Source organism: Scomber scombrus, chromosome 23, assembly GCF_963691925.1.
Source record: "Scomber scombrus chromosome 23, fScoSco1.1, whole genome shotgun sequence".
Lineage (NCBI taxonomy): Eukaryota > Metazoa > Chordata > Actinopteri > Scombriformes > Scombridae > Scomber > Scomber scombrus.
Window position 1 is genome coordinate 14,175,372 of NC_084992.1, and position 18,143 is coordinate 14,193,514.

Genomic DNA, 18,143 nt, shown 5'->3' on the forward strand with positions numbered 1-18,143 from the left:
CCTTGAGTGGTATTATTAGCAGTTGTTGAGGGATCCAAACATTTGTATTCATTAAGGCTCATTCACAGGAATGATTGAATGACCCAACCTAGTCTAATTAGCATGTAAATAAACACCATTTGCGACGAATTTAAATGTTTATTACTCTACGCATTGCAAAAAAAAAGAAGCAAGTTTCAGTACTTTTTTCACCTTCATAAACGTAAAGACATCGTGGCCTCAAAGCCATCACAAGAGTGCCACTCGGCATATCCTTCAGTCTGAACATCAGTCCCACAGCATGTCTTGAGTGATAGTCAGCGCTCAGCTTGACGGTGTTGCACACAGTACAATAATACAGTTTAATGAATCTGTGAGCCAACAGCTCATGCTGGCTCATGCATTTCCTAGTACTCCAAATTCTGCATGCAATTAGTCTTGCGAGGATTCAGAGTTTCTGTCCCCAGCTCTAGTAACACCATCAGCTATATTAGCTCTCATGTAACCTTACTGAATTATCAGTTGAAACAAATTGCAGTCACGGAGCTCCCTTTATCAACCCTTTCAACACCATGCTCAGTCAGGTTTAACTCGTATTGCTAACAAATGGGAAACAGGATTACAGTGCGTCAAATGTTGCCCCTGTTAACCGATGCTCAAACGCAAGTTTGAATTCATCAACTGAAGTCAATCTCTCCTGAAAACAGACCGTTGGACACTTTCTCCTTTTCCTATCCTTTAATCATGCCCTTCCTCTATCCGGGCTCTTCCTGTCCTTCTCCAACTCTCCCACTGTGGCACAGCTGATTGGACTACTAGTTTGTGTCACAAAGCCCTCTCAGTGGGAGCGAGGAGCCAGTTGGCAGAGTTCTTCCCCTCAGTGAAACGCCCTGGGTTTCTACATGCTCTGCTAGTTTGGCCCTTTCATCCCTTTCTCCTGCTGACGCACACTCACATCCAGTGCACACATTTATTGTTGGTAGGTCAGACCTGGCACTGCCATTATTTGGGTCAGGGCCAAAAAAGCAGTATGCACCTTCTTATGTGTGAAGTCAACCCTGCCAGGAAGAATCGCTCTTTTCCTCTCATGCTATTTTGTTCTCTCTGGCAATATTTGCACACACTGTAAGGCCACCAGAGGATACAAAGTCAATCCTTTCATCTCTCTCTCCACCTGCAAGGCAGTTGGTCATGTAAAACGGTTCACAATTAGGTGGAAGGAGTCTCATCCCACTCTAGATGACTGTAACTCACACCACACTTGCAGTACTCTAGTCATAACTACACTATAGCAATCTAAACTTAGCTGACCTTTTTTTGCTGATGTATTTATTTTATCATACACTACACCAGCTAAATCTCCACACTACCATCCAAAAAACACTGTTTTTGTCTCCGTCCTTTGATGTAAAACACATCAATGTAAAAGGAAGATTAAGTTGCTGTCACTTTATATCCTTTGATTATAAATGAATATGGTTTCACATACTTAAATTTCCTCAAGTGCAGTCATTTATTTTGTCAGACACCAAAAATCAAAGGTAGACAGTTGCAAGATAAGATCAATCAAGAGCTCCTCTTTTTCCCCTCTCATATTCAACTTAACAGGACTGCTACTTTATCCATGTTTAATCCCTAGCCTCATTCCTCTGTAACAGTTCCCCTATGCACACACACATAATGGGGTAGAGTGTCTCATGACTCAAAAATTGGTTCAGTGGGTCTATTGAACTTAATAGCTATATGGATTGAATAGACTGTTTGCAGAGCATTTTTAGTCAATTCATTTTGTACAACTTCACTCATCTTCTTTTAATGAAAAAAAAGCCAAAAAAAACCCAGCATCCAGTGGATTACAGACCGAATTGTCTACTTCAAAGGCTTCAGCAGAACAGCCGAGTTGGTAACCTTGCCTAGATCCAAGTTTACTTTTCACTCGTTCTTGGCTCCAAATTCAATTTATACAATTAAATGTAATCCAGTGCAGGGAAGGCAGGTAGCACACAGAGGTTTGATTAAAAATTTAACAATACCATGACAGGAAAATCGAATTAGGAACATGGGTGCCCCAGTCAATCAAGTGCTAGGCTGTGGAAACTCATCAGTGTCTCGGTCAGGGAGACTGCGTTTGAGTGTGTTTGTGTGGATGTGCTTGTGCGCGCATGTGTACACGCATGTACACGACCCTGCCATCTCAGTACACTAGATAATCCACATCCTGGACAAGCGCAAACTGCAGTCTTCCAGAACACTGCAGAAGGTAATTACAAATTAGGCCAGCCCTTGGATCCTGAGGCGGGCGGCATTCTCCAGTGCATCCTATCACCCCAACTCTCCCCAGCCAAAACAGGCTTAGGCCAAGTGAACAATGACTCAGACCTCCCTACTGTGACAAAAACGCAAGCAGGCGTCCTGCACTAAGCCCGCTGGGGACTGTTGTCCTTGGTGAATGGCTTACTGGTGAATTAGCACCAGAGGTCACTGGTTAGGGTGCATGCTGAGAAAAAAAAACATTGGGAAGGTGTACAATCAAGGGACCATATGATGCTATATAAAAGTTTAAGTCAATGAAATCTTTCCGCTGTTAGTTTGGCCTTAAGAAAGAAGAAGTCGGTGTGAAGCTTTGACGGGTATGATTAGCTGTGGCTCTTCTCAGCACTCTCAGGTGTGGGAATAAGTGTCTGTCTTCATCCAAAGATATATTTTGCACAAAGCAGTGGCAGCTTACATTCCCAACACATAGGTAGACATCTCTGACTGTTCTGATGATCATCATCAAGTATCAAACTTACGTCTAGTCCCCTGACAGGATGTACACGCATGTATGAGCGTGAGAGAGAGCGAGAGAGCTTAGACAGCAAGCCTGTGATAGCTCTTTTGTGAGGCATGAGTGTGAAAAAGTGTGTGTGAGCAAGCGAGCGAGCGCATGATTATTATTTTGAGCGTGCCGATGTGCGCGCACACGCATATGTCTCCTGTCTTCACGGTCGTCGGGGCTGATGATGTGCTCAAGGTGGCACGGTAGCTCGGGGACGACGTGCTGGGCGAATGCTGAGGGGAATACCAGCCATCGAGACGTTCCAGCTCATGAAGTGTGCAAATCAGGCGACAGTGGAGGAGGAGGGACAGAGATTAGAAGGGAATGGAATAGCCAGGCCAGGGCCAGACCACTTCATTTGGGAGGAGAGGGAGGGGTGAGGGGATTAGAGGGATGGAGAGGACGGAGGGGCAGTGAAGGGGAGCAAAGAGGAGAGAGTAATAAAAGTAGGGATACAAAGACAGAGAGAAACTCAGAGATAATAGACTAATGAATGGATGCTAGATATGGTAAAGTGCAAAGAGACAGTGAGTTGATCACAGCAAGTACTTCCACATACAGGCTGTATCTTCAATGGGGCAGACCCCCAGCAAACAGCTTAGCTTTGACTACCTTCCTCCAAGAGGATTTTTTTTTGGGAAAGCTAGTTACAGCGTGAATTAACAACAGCGTAGAGCAAACATGATACATTATACATTCTGCCTCGGCTCGGAAGCGATAAACAAGTCTGTATACCAACTCGTCATGCATGTCATTTTGGCCTTGGGGCATCAAAAAGAGAAAGAAAACCTCAGTCTTGCGTCTAACAGTAGTGAGTTTTCAACATCATGGTTTCAAATGAGGTCTTTGTATGTTGATTATTTTCCCCCTCACCCTCTCTCGGTTGCCATAGCAACATGAGTCGAAGATGAGTGAGTTTAAAAAAAGAAGCTTTTAAAGAGTTGCCAACATTCATAGGCAAGTTCTTGGATCCATTCCCACTTGTGTTGTTATTGTTTTTTTTGCAAACTAAGTCTTTTTTGTTTTGTTTTTTGGGGGGTCCAACCTTTGTTGCTTTTTTACAGCAGTTTGCAGGTTATTTTCTATTAACTAGATTAGTGTGAAGAACAATATTGAAATAGCAATGGCAGGAGCAGTGCCAACACTAGTGCCTGGCAACTTCACTTCTCTGAAGCAACAAGGCATGGGGGCTTTTAATCTTTTAAACATTGCAGAGATACCTGTGGGTAATACCCTTTGATATATTTTTTCTTTACTGAATCAAACCCAGTATTTGATTGACACGGGCATGCTGTAAAAAGCTCTAGGCTGTTTAAAAACTCTTTTAAAGTTTGTGCCCTGCCTGTGTAAAATCATAATGCATACATCCTTTTTAAAGGGGACCCGATGTGTTCATTTCAAGCTTTATATTTTTATTCTTAGATTCCATTAGAGTAGCTTTGCATGATTCAGAGGTTAAAAAAACCCCTCCTTATTTGTCTTATACTTCATGCAGCCTAGTTTAGTCTCTGTCTGTTAACAGTCAGTTTTAGCTCCTGTTTCTTTGAGCCCTCCTCTCCCCCTCTTGATGAGCCCACTCTGTTCTGATTGGCCAGTTTTTTGCAGTGGGGTATTCCTGGATCTGTACAAAGCACTGTAACACACAACTACTGAAGGTTACTTGTGGAGTTCCCTGGGGTTCAGTGTTGGAACCATTTTTGTTTATTTTGTACATAGATAATATATGTGAGGTTTCCAAAATAAACTGGGAAAAAAAACTTATTCGCAGATGATACACATTTTGTTTGCTGTGGTAAGAATTTGGAACAACTTTTCAATACAATGGAAAAATAACTGGAAATGCTAAAGAGTTGGTTTGATTCTAACAAACTAACACTGAATTGAAATTAAACTAAATGTATTATCTTTGGGAATGGTGTCGATTTCTTGAACTTTCCTAGAGTGATACATAATAAATTATGCTGGAAGCCACATATAAATTATATCAAAGCTAAAATATCCAACTTAATTGCAATATTACTTACAAGTTAAAAAAAACAATTTATAAATGACTGTGTACAAGTGTGGGGCAATACATAAATAACAAACTAATCCACTCTTCATGCCTCAAAAAAGAGCCATTATAATTGTAAACAGTCAAAAGAGTTAATTTATGCAACAACTGTAGTGACTAGCATAGAAGGACAAGGTATAGGGTTTGAATATAGGGTTGAATTTGCTTTATTTTGTTTGTTTTGGTCTGATTATGTTTTAGATTGTATTGTTCATGTCTATTTTTTGTTATACATAATGTGTGTTTAAAGGGCAGGCATTATGAGATGCAGCTTCAGCCTACACCTTTTCGTTTGGACTGCTGTTTTGAGCTGCTTTATGTTGTGTTTATGTATGTATAAAAAATGAATTTGTATATGTAGACCTGAAAAAAGACATTTTAATTCTAAAAATGCTACGTACACCATATACTGCACTCTTATTAGTCCACCAGTTCTGAATATCAGTCCATCTAAATACATTTTTAAAGATCATGCAATTATTATATATATATATTTTTTTTATCATAACACGCTATCTATCATGACACTTTAAAGGCCTGACTAATGTTGTTCACATTTTTGAGTGATGATAATGAGTGACTCCTCCCCATTTTGTTAATAAGAATGTGGAACTAAATGGGCAGATTGGCTGAGTGATTTTGTCAGGGCTAGGGAGTAGTGTGTGTGTGTGTGTGTGTGTGTGTGTGTGTGTGTGTGTGTGTTGGGGGTGGTTTGGTGTAATGGTGCTTCTCTCTATTAGATCCCATGATGTAATCCATCTTCTGGATAATTAGCAATGAGGGGATAGAAGGGAGGAGGTGGAGCTGGCATACATGGTTATAGATGGAGTCTCTTTGCCTTTACCCTGATGGAGGATGTGTTTAATAGTTGTGTGGCATGGTCATCTCTCAAGACAAACACGCCAGCTTCCACATTATCTATATGCTGTCATTTACTGTCTGTACAGTTGTGTATGCCTAATTATACAAAGAGATTTTTTTTTCTCTCATGTCCTTTTCAGTTATGCAAACGTCTTAACATTTAATGTTGGGTTTGTTGCTGAGGATACACTGTCTGCATCCTTCTGTGTCTTTAATTGGGTTTAAGTGCATCATTAAATGCCATCCTAACAATGCAATATCTTTCTCATCTCTTTCCGCTTTGCAATTTTCTCTCCTATCTGAACTACAGAAAACATATTAGCTTAAAAGACTGTAGCGGCTTGTATGATCACAACTACTACAATGCTGGCTTATGTGTGGGTGGATTTAGGTGGCAGTGTTCTGTGTGACCTACTGACAGTCACACACACACACACACACACACAGCACGGAAGCACACATGGTCTCATAGCCTTACACAGAGATATACAAAACTCACTGGGAAAAAGCTGCAGTACACTATTGGCACAGTGTGTATTATCAAGTATATAGGCAGAGTAATTTAAGGCAAGGATGAGATACAATAAAAGTTTATAATTTCCTTTGAGACTTTAGGAATACTGTACAGATTGTAAGTGGACTAAATGTCAATGTGACACCCGCAGTGCAATTACTGCTTTCACATTCCATCGTGGGTCCCTTGATTGCCCCAAAGAGAGCTCTCTGACTTCTCCATTCACATATTGCCTCATGTTCACTGGCGCCCAAACTACAAGTAGAGAGCATCAGCAAGAAGGAATCAGATTTATTACTGGTGTTGGAGATTAAATAACAGCACACAGAAATGGTGCTGACTAATGACAAAATAAGGCTGCATGGGGAATATGCAGTGCGGAGCTTGTTTTACCTTCCCACAAACGCCGAACAACAGGTGCACTTCAGGTCATTTATATTTCATATGAGTGGCCATTGCAAGATGATGAACGTCAACAAGAATGTGCATGGTGCCAATAAAATTGCCCTCCCTTTTGATTCAATTAGAGCTGCTGCCATGTTTCTTCCACCTTGAAACCTACTCATTAAACTCAGCTACAATACGTGTACACGTGAACATACAAGCACGCATGCTTGTGTATATCTGCTATGCTTTTGTGAGTGTATGCACTTTGTATTTGTGCTTGCGCCTGCTCCAGCGAGGTTCCTGTCAAGACTCATGGGAGGGGGTCAAAGGGAGAGGTCGTTAATCAAAACAGACAAGAGCAACACCCTGGCATTCCCAGGATGGCGGAATAGCTGGGAGCTGCGGGTCCCTCAGCCCAGATCCCTCTCTGATCAGAGCACCAATTAAGAACCGTGCTGCTTCACTCCTGAGCAGAGGCAGGGAAGACAACCTTTTGTTCCCTGGCCTTACATCACACTCTGTGAAACAAGAGCCCAGGAGCATTTATGTCCAGCTCTGTTTTGGTGCAGCAGGAAACAAAGCATGTTCGGATCACTCGGATATACTGTATTGCGTCATCATAATATATGGCTTGACAAATTTAAGGCAGAGGAAATAATAGAGGCGATGCAATATGCAAAGCACTATGAAAGAAAAATCCAATTATAATTTGTATTGTAAAGCATGAACAGTTATGTAGCAATTTTTGAGGAAAAAGGCAAGAAAAGGCAGTAATTAGGCAAAAACTAGCAAAGTGTCATCACTGACAATAGAAAGCGTCTCTCAAGGATCTTTCCATGCTTCGACACTACTCATCAAATTGCAGGGCCTCTGTTCATCCTTGTTTTTTTTTGTTTTTTGTTGTGTTTTTTTTTTTTACCTCCCCCAGACAGCACTAATGATCAATTCCAACCCTCAGCATATTTATTCATGAGTCTATTACACCTGGTTCCTCTTTGTTGCAGATGCATTTCCTCAAGTATTATGTGACGCCTAGCCTCCCACGCTTCTGGCTCAAATGGCAGTTCTCTCGTCTTTTTTCTCACTACCAGGCTTTGTTGAGCCTCACACACATACATACACACACACTCGCACGCTTTCATGTGCACTCACGGGCGAGCATGCACACACTGGTTCTTCTCATTGGATAATCTGAGCTCTTTTATTTAGTTTCTCTGTCTCGCCTCTACTATGTATCAGTTTTATTCTCTCTTTGTCATGGCTGTCATTCCAGGAGAGAAAGTGAGGTGTGTGTTGTTGTATCACTTTCCGTGCATGGGAGAGCGTTGTTTGTGTATGTGTTTATTTCTTTGATCATTTCGCACATTCCTTTTTCTCTCTGATTTTGCATCTTCTTCTTCTTCTTGCTGCATATATGTGGGCACACAGTCCCAGCTTACAAGTGTGTAGATGTAGACTCTTTTTGTGTGCATATGAGCCAGTCCAGAAATTGTGAAGTGGCATCAAAGTATTGAGTGCAAATAACTCCGTACCCGAAGAAGCTGGAACCGAAAGAAACCACTCAGCAGACTCTGAGGGAGCACAGCTGGACTTTGAAGACAGACTTTACTATTAGTTTCTATAACGTTCTCTGAATGCTTTTTAACACAATTTTTATATTATTTTTTGTGACTCAAAATAGGACTGCAGCCCATACTTATTTTGAGTAAGAATATATCTATCAATTTCTATCAACCGATTTATTTTCTATCAACTGAGTAATCAATTAATCGTGTAATTTTATTCAAAATAAATGTGTTAACAGCTATGCTCTTTGTTATCAGCACAACTTTTTTATTAACATTTCCTAAAGTCCATACTGAACCAAGTACATGAGCTTATGCTGATCCCTCTGCCTGAAACCCACTTAAATCGGCCAAATCTGGAACTGGCTGCTGCTGTGTTGGAGTATTTTAGAATCTTAATCACTTTAAGTCATTGTTGTAGATTGGTCTTATTTGTCTTTGTGGTTTAAGATAGCTCCTGGACCTTGTAAGGTGCTATTTCTTATTTCTGTTAAATAAGATTAAGTTATGTTGTTTGTCTGCATTGCTTTAAGCATCTTGCAGGACACTTGAGAAATAGATGTTTAATCTCAATGAGGTCTGCTGGTTAAAAACAAATGTAAGAAAAAGTACATCAAAACTTTTTTTTCAGCAGTAATGTAAAAAAAAAAAATAGCTCATTGATTAAGAAACTTACACATATACTCAATCATTGATTCATGCCCTAACACTCTCATAGTTAGTGTAATGGCCTCTGACTGACCATTACAATGGACTGCATTGTCTGCAGACACTGAACAAAGATGCCTTTTCAGTGCAATATTACTAAACTGTGTAGGCTGCATCACATCTGTGACTCTTTTTCCTTATTTGTTGTCCGGTGTGTGTGTGTGTGTAAACACAGCCATTATGTTTGTCTGCCTGTTTCATCTATTCACTTTTTTCCCCCCTCCATATCGCTAGCGTCTTATCTCTCTATCTCACACTTTTACTTTTCCGCTTTCTCCTTGCCTGAGTGATGGGATGCACCATTTTAGGGCAAGCTCAGTGGTTGGAGTTTCCCTCCACTGATATGATTAGGTGTCATTAGCCGGTTCAGCCCATTGGGCTAGCCAGTGAAAGAGGCTTACGCTTGGTGAGAAAGTGAGAGAGGTTCATGGTATTGATTGCCTCTACTTTAGAGCCCTTACCCCCATTTTCTGGCCATGTTTCACATGTGGAATTGAGCCATCCTACTGTGGCATCTGGTTGTGAGTTCAAGCTGAAATATTGAGGAGCATGTATATATGTATCAATCTATATATCCATTAATCTATCAATCCCTCCATCCCTCTCCTTGACTCTTCCCTTTGATGTCCTGCAGCCACCTCCCCCCCTCAGCTGTGTGGTCGCTGAAGGATATGAAGTTTTAGCTGTGGCTGTCTCGCTGGGGAAATATAAGTTGACTGTCTATTGCATTACTGTTTCTAAGCCTCACATTAGGAGGTGATCAGATTCCCTGAGGTAGAAGGAACAGGGGAAACTGAGAAAGGGATGATAGAATGTGTGTGCTAGTTTATCTTTCGATGTGTGTGCCTACAAGTTTATATCTTGGTGGGTGCACATAAGGGCTATTACTTTTCACTAAATCAAATTTGAACAGACTCTTGTGTCAGTGTATGTGTCCGTATACGGATTAGAATCTGTTTATGATGTGCATACAGTGTATACACTCAGTAACCATTCTATTAGATACATGCACTTGTTAACAAAAACAGCTAGCTCAACACACCAAACGATGTTGCTTTAACTGCACATTTAGAAAAAAACATGATAAGATGGAGAATTTCCTTTTAAAAAAAAGTGAACTTACCTAACTGACTTTCAATTTAATACAATTGTTGCTGTCCTGACAAGGTGGCTCCAGCAGCACAAAGAGAGCTGCTGTACTCAGATTTGTACGCACTATGTTGTGTAGAGTTGGCAGAGAATGGTGTGGCAAACAAAACAAATAAAAACAAAGATTCAGTCAGCAGCTTTTTTTGTGAGCAAAAACAACTGGAAATTGGCCAGAATCTTTTAAGCCAACAGTTAGGTCCCAAGCATTTAAACAACAGCTCAGTGCAGCAGTGGACATCTCTCCACTCATTGAATCTTAGAGCCAGTGATCTATAATACAAATGCACTATTCTATACTGGTAAACAAGATGACCAAAAATTGGCATTAATCCTATGTTTTCATCGAGGGGGAGTTCATGCAGGTGTAATGGTGCAAAGAGTATTTCCTTGAAACATATTAGGCCCTTCAGTACAAATTTAGGATCATTGTAAAGCCACAGTATACATAAGCGTTGATGCAGAAGAGATGCATCTCTTCATGATCACACACACTGTGCTTTCGGTATCAAGATGATTCCAGGAAGATGGAAATGAAGTCAGCAGTACAAGCTTCCATTGTCCCCAAACCTCCACTCAATAGGGATTTGTAGCTTGAATGTGTAATTGAAAAGTCGGTGGTAAGTGCATAATTGTATCTAATTAGCATAGGAAAATAATCCTAAATGCTATTTCCAGCAGCTTATTGAATTTGTTCCTTGAACTGAAGCTGTTCTGGACGCAAATGAATGTCCTACCCAGTTAAAGTCATGAGTAAAAAAGAAAGGCAACTGACTACACTTTATATGTTTTACCGTATTCAAAAAAAGTTTGATAGGTAAAGCTTTGGTTATATACACTACAATGTTCATATGAAATATGTAACTGGATGTCTTACTTGCTAATACATAGTAATAATTGTGCTGTACTTGTATTGTCACCTTTACATCAGCTTGCTCTTGTTTTTGACAAGCACTCAAAAGAGTAGCTGTAAAAGTTGTTGCTCATTTTTGTACCATGATGAACTCTCACTGTCTGAACTCTGAGTTTTCTCACTGCTCCTTGAGGTTGATGTGCTTGCTCCTCTCTGATTGAATATATATCCCCACCAATCACAAATGAGGTCTTCAACTATTTAGTTTCACTAAATCACAGTAAGCACTTTATCCAACGGCCTATAAAGGCAAGGACCAGCGATAGTGAGAGTGCCCCGAGCACCGCTTTGACGCTGAGTAGAAGCTTAACAGGCTTATAACGGAGCAAGGGAGCGAGTCAATCAGCTGCTATTGAGTGACTCTGTAATGGCCAGCCTGACCATCACACTCCCCAGAGACCCAGTTTTGTTTTCCATTAAGACTCGTCATTACATAAGGAGGCACGACACGACCTCCAAGTGAGTGTGTCTGGTGTCTGTGTATATGACAGAAGCAGAAATGATGGATACATTTCAATCACGGCTAATGCAAAAATAATAATTTCCGTAAAAGTAATACTATTTCTACTATCTCATACACGCTAGAAATATATGTCTCCATCTTGTCTTCATGTAGAATAAGTCAGGAGAATAATTCTGTTTTTTGTAGTGTTGAAGAAATACACTATTTATATATAAGGTCACCCAGTGTCCCGGGCCGACTAAAGCAGCACTTGATACTATCCCTGTCAGACGGCTGAATGGTCCGGGAGAGAGAGCCATTAGTTTTAATCAAGCGCCACTCTAATTGAGAGGCCTACCATCTTCATAAAGATAATTACTAGAAATGTCAGACTCTACGTGTGCTCTCTCCTCCCCTCGACCTGACCCATGAATCGCGATAAACCACAATGGCTGGACATGTATCTTTATAAGAGCGCAAAGCCATGGCATCTACTTGACTGGAACAATTAGTCAACATTAGCCGCAGATGGACTCCATAACAGAATTAACGACCTCATCCCCATTGAACCTTTATGGACTGACCATTGAAGTTACTGAGTAATAAAGTGGAAATGAGGGAATTAATGAAATATCTTCTTAGAATGACTAATTATGTATGTTGAGCAGTTTGAGTAAAATATTTGTATTGTGAGTCATGGGTTCGGTATTATTTTATGATGTTTTACTTGATATCATCTGTTAGCAAAGGTGTAGAGCCCAGTTAGGCTTTTATGTGATGAAACCTAGAGGATAGTCTTGGATATCTTTAGACACTGAAATATATTATGTAAAATATACAATTATTATTATTGGCCAGCCATTACTTCAGATAACAGGCATTTTTATTAAGGTTGGGAACTTTAATGTAATTCATGTTTTTTTAAATGACAGTTATGAACATTTATGTGCTTGCTGACTCATCTAAAATAAGATATCTATATACAGAGACAGAGGGCATAAGTGGGCAACACAGTGAGAGTAAGCATGTAAGAGAGTAACTGAACCGAAAACTATACTGAGCTTTGTGTCACAGATTTCGGAGCAGGTGGACCCAAATGCATGGAGCCAGGCCACAAGACCTTTACTTCAGCAGTCAGTTATGTCAGCAGTCATGTAACAGAAGGCTCAGGTAACAGGCTGGCATGTAACAAGGAGCATATACAAACTGGAACACAAGAAATATTGATGACGACCTGACAAACAATTAAGAGAACAGACAGGTGACTGGGGTGAACAGGGACCAGAACAAGAAGGGAACATGATGATTGGGTAACAAGGTGATTTGAAGGCTGTGGCAGGCAAAACACAGGGCAAGGCTGACAAAGCCAACACAGGACAGGTGAGGAGGGGAAGGCAGGCTGGGCAGGGCTACAGGAACACGAGGAACACAAGAGGTTACCAACTGACAAGAAAAAACCCAAAGCAAGGCAGAAATAAAACTGAAGAAAACCCCGGACTAAGGGGACAAAACAATACCAAGCTCAAGCACTACATAAAGAAACACAAATCACAAATGCAGCCATCACAAATGTGTAACCCAGATCACATTCCAAACACACATAATCCTCTTTATCACTGAGAGAGACTATATACTATGCAAACTCAGACATGAGTGGAAACAAAGACACGCCAACCAATATGAGCAACCCAAATAATTCTCTTTCCCACTCAGTCCATTCAATGGACTGTACAAAAATAATGGACACATCCACCATGACGTCACCCATTAACTTATTAGGAAAGTGTTTACTGGGTAAATAAAGTGAGAAGTAGAGTCATTTTCCCATAGACTTTGACACAATCTGACTTCTTTTTGGAGCCGGTTGAGTCTCCCCCTAATGGCCATTAGAGAGAATGCAGGTTTAAGGCACTTCTGCATTGGCTTTACTTTTCAGACACAGAATGACCAACTTGGTCTAGTCCAAACAAAAAGGGAGAACAAGTCTGATGGCCTGATGGTCTACATGCGTCCAAAGATTAAAGGCAGAGTCAGTGATTCTAGAGAGAAACATTTTTCAATACATCTTTTTTGGTCAAATTCAGCGAATATCTCCCCACGGCCTATAAGCTGTCTGCTCTGTGCGCTGAAAAAAAGGCTCTGTAAATGGAAAAACAAACAAAGTGGCTCGGATCAAGTCTCAAAATACTATTCCAACCAATCAGCAGGGCCATTTGTGCTCAAGCTCAGAACAGGGAAGTCATCAGAGCAGCTATCTGTGCGATGAGGAACTCAACCTTTAATCTGTGACAGAAGTCTCATGTGAATAGGGTCAAACACAGGTTGGACATGTATTCAGAAAAGTGAATCACAGCAGGCTGCCTGCATAAAAGGGATAACAATTTTTCTCCAACTATGAAAGACAGGCATATTCAGGGAACTATGAGACTACTCCTTTGATATGTTCTTTGTTGCCCTTTGTTTTCAGAATGTTTAACCATTTCTTTGCTCTACTTACGAACCAAAGATTATATAGTCAATATATGTTCCATTGAGCAATTATGTATTGATATGATGCAGGCTACCCTCATGTGATGTCTTCACCTAGCATAGTAGTAGTAACCAATAAATAATACCAAACAAACTCTTCAAACAGAATAAGAAAATACTGTATGTTTGTAACTGCCCTCAAGAACAACACAAGTAAAGGTTTTCTAATCTGACGCCACAGTCAACAGGGTAACATTGTTTGTTAAATCAGTTTTGTGACAATACAATGGTTAATATTTGGTTAGATTTAGGCACAAAAACATCTTGGTTAAGTCTAACTACCTGTTTAGTATTTGGATGAAACATTGCTGATAAAAAGCTGTGCTTCTCTTGTAAGAGTCCTGCTTGTATTGCAATTACTTTTTTCTATCCAGATTGTTGTATTGAGAATGATCCCTTTCACACTGTTGGGATCTTTTATATTGCATTATCGGATAATTAATACAGAAAAATGTAAATGTAAGTAGTATTTTCATTTTGTAGCAGATCAACAATCAAGTTTGACTACTTTTTGTTGAGACTCTTGTACCACATGAATTGATGAATCATGAATTCATCACTCTCTGTGTGGTAATTTTTAAGCTGAAATAATATAATAACCTAAATTGTAGTTAAATGTAGTGGGTTATAAAGGAGTGTAAAATCCTTTATAACCTTCCTAGAATTTGTGCTCAAGTCTTGAATAAACGAGTCACTTTCCACCAGTGTGTATAATAATAATGTACAACAGTGTGATTAGCCACTACAATACAGAAATGTATCCCAACAATCTTGCACAATCCATTAATTTTCCACTTTGTAGAGTTCAATCATTACAGCCACAGTGACACAAAGACAATGTAAAATTCAGCTGTAAACTATTTCCCAGGATTCCACAGTTTCATCAGGTCTTTGATGCAGCATCCCTGTCTCCTGAACTTTGACTGATGGCTCTGTCTGGGCCCTAGCAGAGTGTCAAGAGAATGGATGAGGTGGCAGAGAGTGACTGACAGCTACTAGGCAGCAGCTGCTCCCCCCACAACCACCCTATCTTTAAAAGCTGGTGGTAATTGAATAATAAACGCATTTTAGGATGCAGGCAGCGTTTCGTAAATGCTCACATCACTTTGAAACATAAAGGCTCCCTGCCATGTGTTTGGCAGGCATCTTGTGCTTATCTTGTGCCACTCGAAGCAACAGAAAAAGCTTCATTTTAGCTTTATTCTCAGCAGAGACCCTTACAAAGCCGCCTTTGGAAGTCAGAGCCGCTCAATGTACATCATATTATTATTAAACCATGTCAGTTACTCATACTGAGAGTGCATCTGGGACTGTTGTCATGCATATTGCTTTTAATTTGTTAAATACTTGACATTTCTCTACATACTAACAAGTCAAGCATATCACACATATGGTAACAAACACAAGTGAATTGTTATGGATCTATCATATTCCCCAGTACAAGCGTTAATTTGGTCCGACCCACGCACAGGATATCAAGAAATCAATATTGCTTTCCCATGTCTGTGGCTGCGCTAGGTGGGCCTAATTGAAATGTATGAGGGAGCCTGCTAAATGATCTGTGCAGGCAAGGGAGCCAGAGTGATTGCAAACATATGGAACGGTTCCTTAGACAAGAGAAACATTTGTACAATGCTGAGAGAGAAACAGACAGAGGAGGAAAGAGAGCAAGAACGAGGGAAGGAGAGAAAAAGGAAGAAAAGAGGCAGAGTCAGTAATTTCACTTTGTGGTACGTGATGTTTCTAAATGTTCATGCAACCAAACTCAGTAAAAGATATTTCAGGAGAGTTTGACAGGTTTTCAGTTAAATGCCTGTGTTAGGTAGGAGCTCAAAAAGATGTGGGTGTTGCAACATTATGAACCCATTAAAAACAAATGATGGCGCAGACATGGAACTGAGCTTATACACTGAGACATGAAGCCTTGACCTGCATGAATTTTTGTTTTGACTGAGAAATTCTTAATTCTAGATTTTATTCATGGTTCCTTCTTTCCTATTTTACTCTCTCCTGCCCTCTTGTTGCCTCGCTCTTCCATCCATCTCTCTTACCATGTCTCTCTCTCTAATAAGCTATTGACATTTTGCTTAGTAATGACTGCAAGAATAATGGGTCTTGTATCGTCTGGAATGAGCAATGAGTAGAACTGGCATTTTCTCACCTCCACAACAGGTAGACAAGCAAGCTCACTCAATTCCAATTGGTCAGTTTAATTGGGCTATTTCTTCTAGGTAAAGGGTACCATCCCCTGTGCACTGATTTGGTTCTACACAACTGCACCGCTCCATGAGGCAGCGATTAGTCAGGACCATCTTGCCCTAATGCGTCTAACACAACTGAGTCATGTCCGTTAGAATCAGGGGGAGGTATAAGTGTTGCAAATTAAACCACTCAACGCTTGTTCACATACGTCAGTGTTGGAGATGATTCGGGGAGGATGTAATTATGAATTTTATTATAAGCCAAAGCTCATGACAGTCTGTATTGACAATATGTCTGATGAATTTTTAAAAAGGTCCTCTCTGCTTAGATACTTGATTCTCTATTGTAGCTTTTTCTCTCTTTTCTACTTCAAACATGTGTGATGAAAAAGGAATTTGAAGTTGTGCAGTCAAATAGAAGATTTTAAACAAAAAAAAAGTCAACATATTTTTTTCCATGTGGCCTTTTGGCCCTTCACAAATTCTAGGTTGAAAGTTTACAACGTTTCCTACCTAGCAGCGAAACGATTATTTTATGACATCCCATTGGCAGTAATGCATTTTTACAAACATTGATTAAGGCAAAAACAAAGCTCAAGACACATGCCTTACGGTCTAAGGAGGGTTCATGGGTGAGTGTCAAGTGTGCTTATAGAATTCTTACGTTATTTATACCCTGAGCATTGCTTTACAAATGGAAATAACTTGCTGTATATAAGTACAGACACTCCATGTTAAACTGCGTTGCTTACCAGGTGAACTTTTCCTCTCAGCATTGAGCTTGACAGGTGGAAAAGGTCAAACAATAAGCATTTTGAGAATTTTGCACCTTAAATGATAACCTTCATCATTAAGTAATGGTAAAAATGTCTCTCAATATATCACAAAACTGTTATGGTCACATTTCTGTCAGCTTTTCTCCCAAAGAACATTTTACAAATTTTGCCATGTGTGTCTCTCAAGCTGAGAAGACACCTTGGCACAAGGATACCACAAAGGATCATCTATTATTCATTTAGTCAATGTATTGACATGGACAGCTCTGCTGAGCATCGAGGTAAGGTCAGGACAAAAAGCTTCAAGGAATGGAATCTGGGAGGAACACAAATACGAGTTGAAATAAAAGAGGGTTCAAGATAAAAAATCTCAGTAAACTGACAAAAATGTGGTCTTTCATGCTTAAAATTGCCTCAATTGGTTTTACACAAATCTATGGCATTATCAATGTACATTCCTTTAAGAGCAGTAAATTATGCACATGTGAAGGATGACATATAGTTACCATGGCAATAAAGTTGAGTGACAACCTGAATTGATTTGGTTGGCACAGGTTTGATTTCCTGTATTAATGCACACTGTAGCTAGTCTTTTAACTGGAGATCACATTCTCTATTACCATTTTCAGCATATCTCCAGTATATCTCTTTCTCATTCACCCTGCCATACATACTTGTAAGTGTTTTGGAGCAAGCACAATCCAGCCAAGTGTGTACAGATGTGGTAATCCATTTGTTTAAATACATCTGACATGTTCATTAAGCTACTAAGCCACACACCCTTACATTTTTCCCTTTTCTCTCTCAATCCTTCTACCAAAAGCTGCTTTTTCTTACCGCATTGAGATGGTAATTACCATGCAGTCAAATGAGAGGATGGCAAGCAGAAACACAGCGCTTGTCTGTGGCTGCCTGCCAGCCAAGCTACTTACACTGTGGAGCACACAGCACCCAGACACTACAGGCCAGAGTTGGGCTGCATGTAAGAGTTGGGTTGCATCTCACTGGCAGAGCATTTTTTGTGTGAAAATGATATAGAATGTCAAAAAGTCTTTGACAGACAATAACAAAAAAGCAAAAAAAAAAAAATAAATAATTCAAAATAATGCATGGTGGCTGGTAGGGTTACAGTAAGTGGGATTATAAAACATCTGATACATAGAACTCAGAGCATGATGTGCCACCACCACCACTTCTGACACTGACGAGTCAAAGAAATCAAACAGGCCTTGTACCAGACTGTGGCATTTT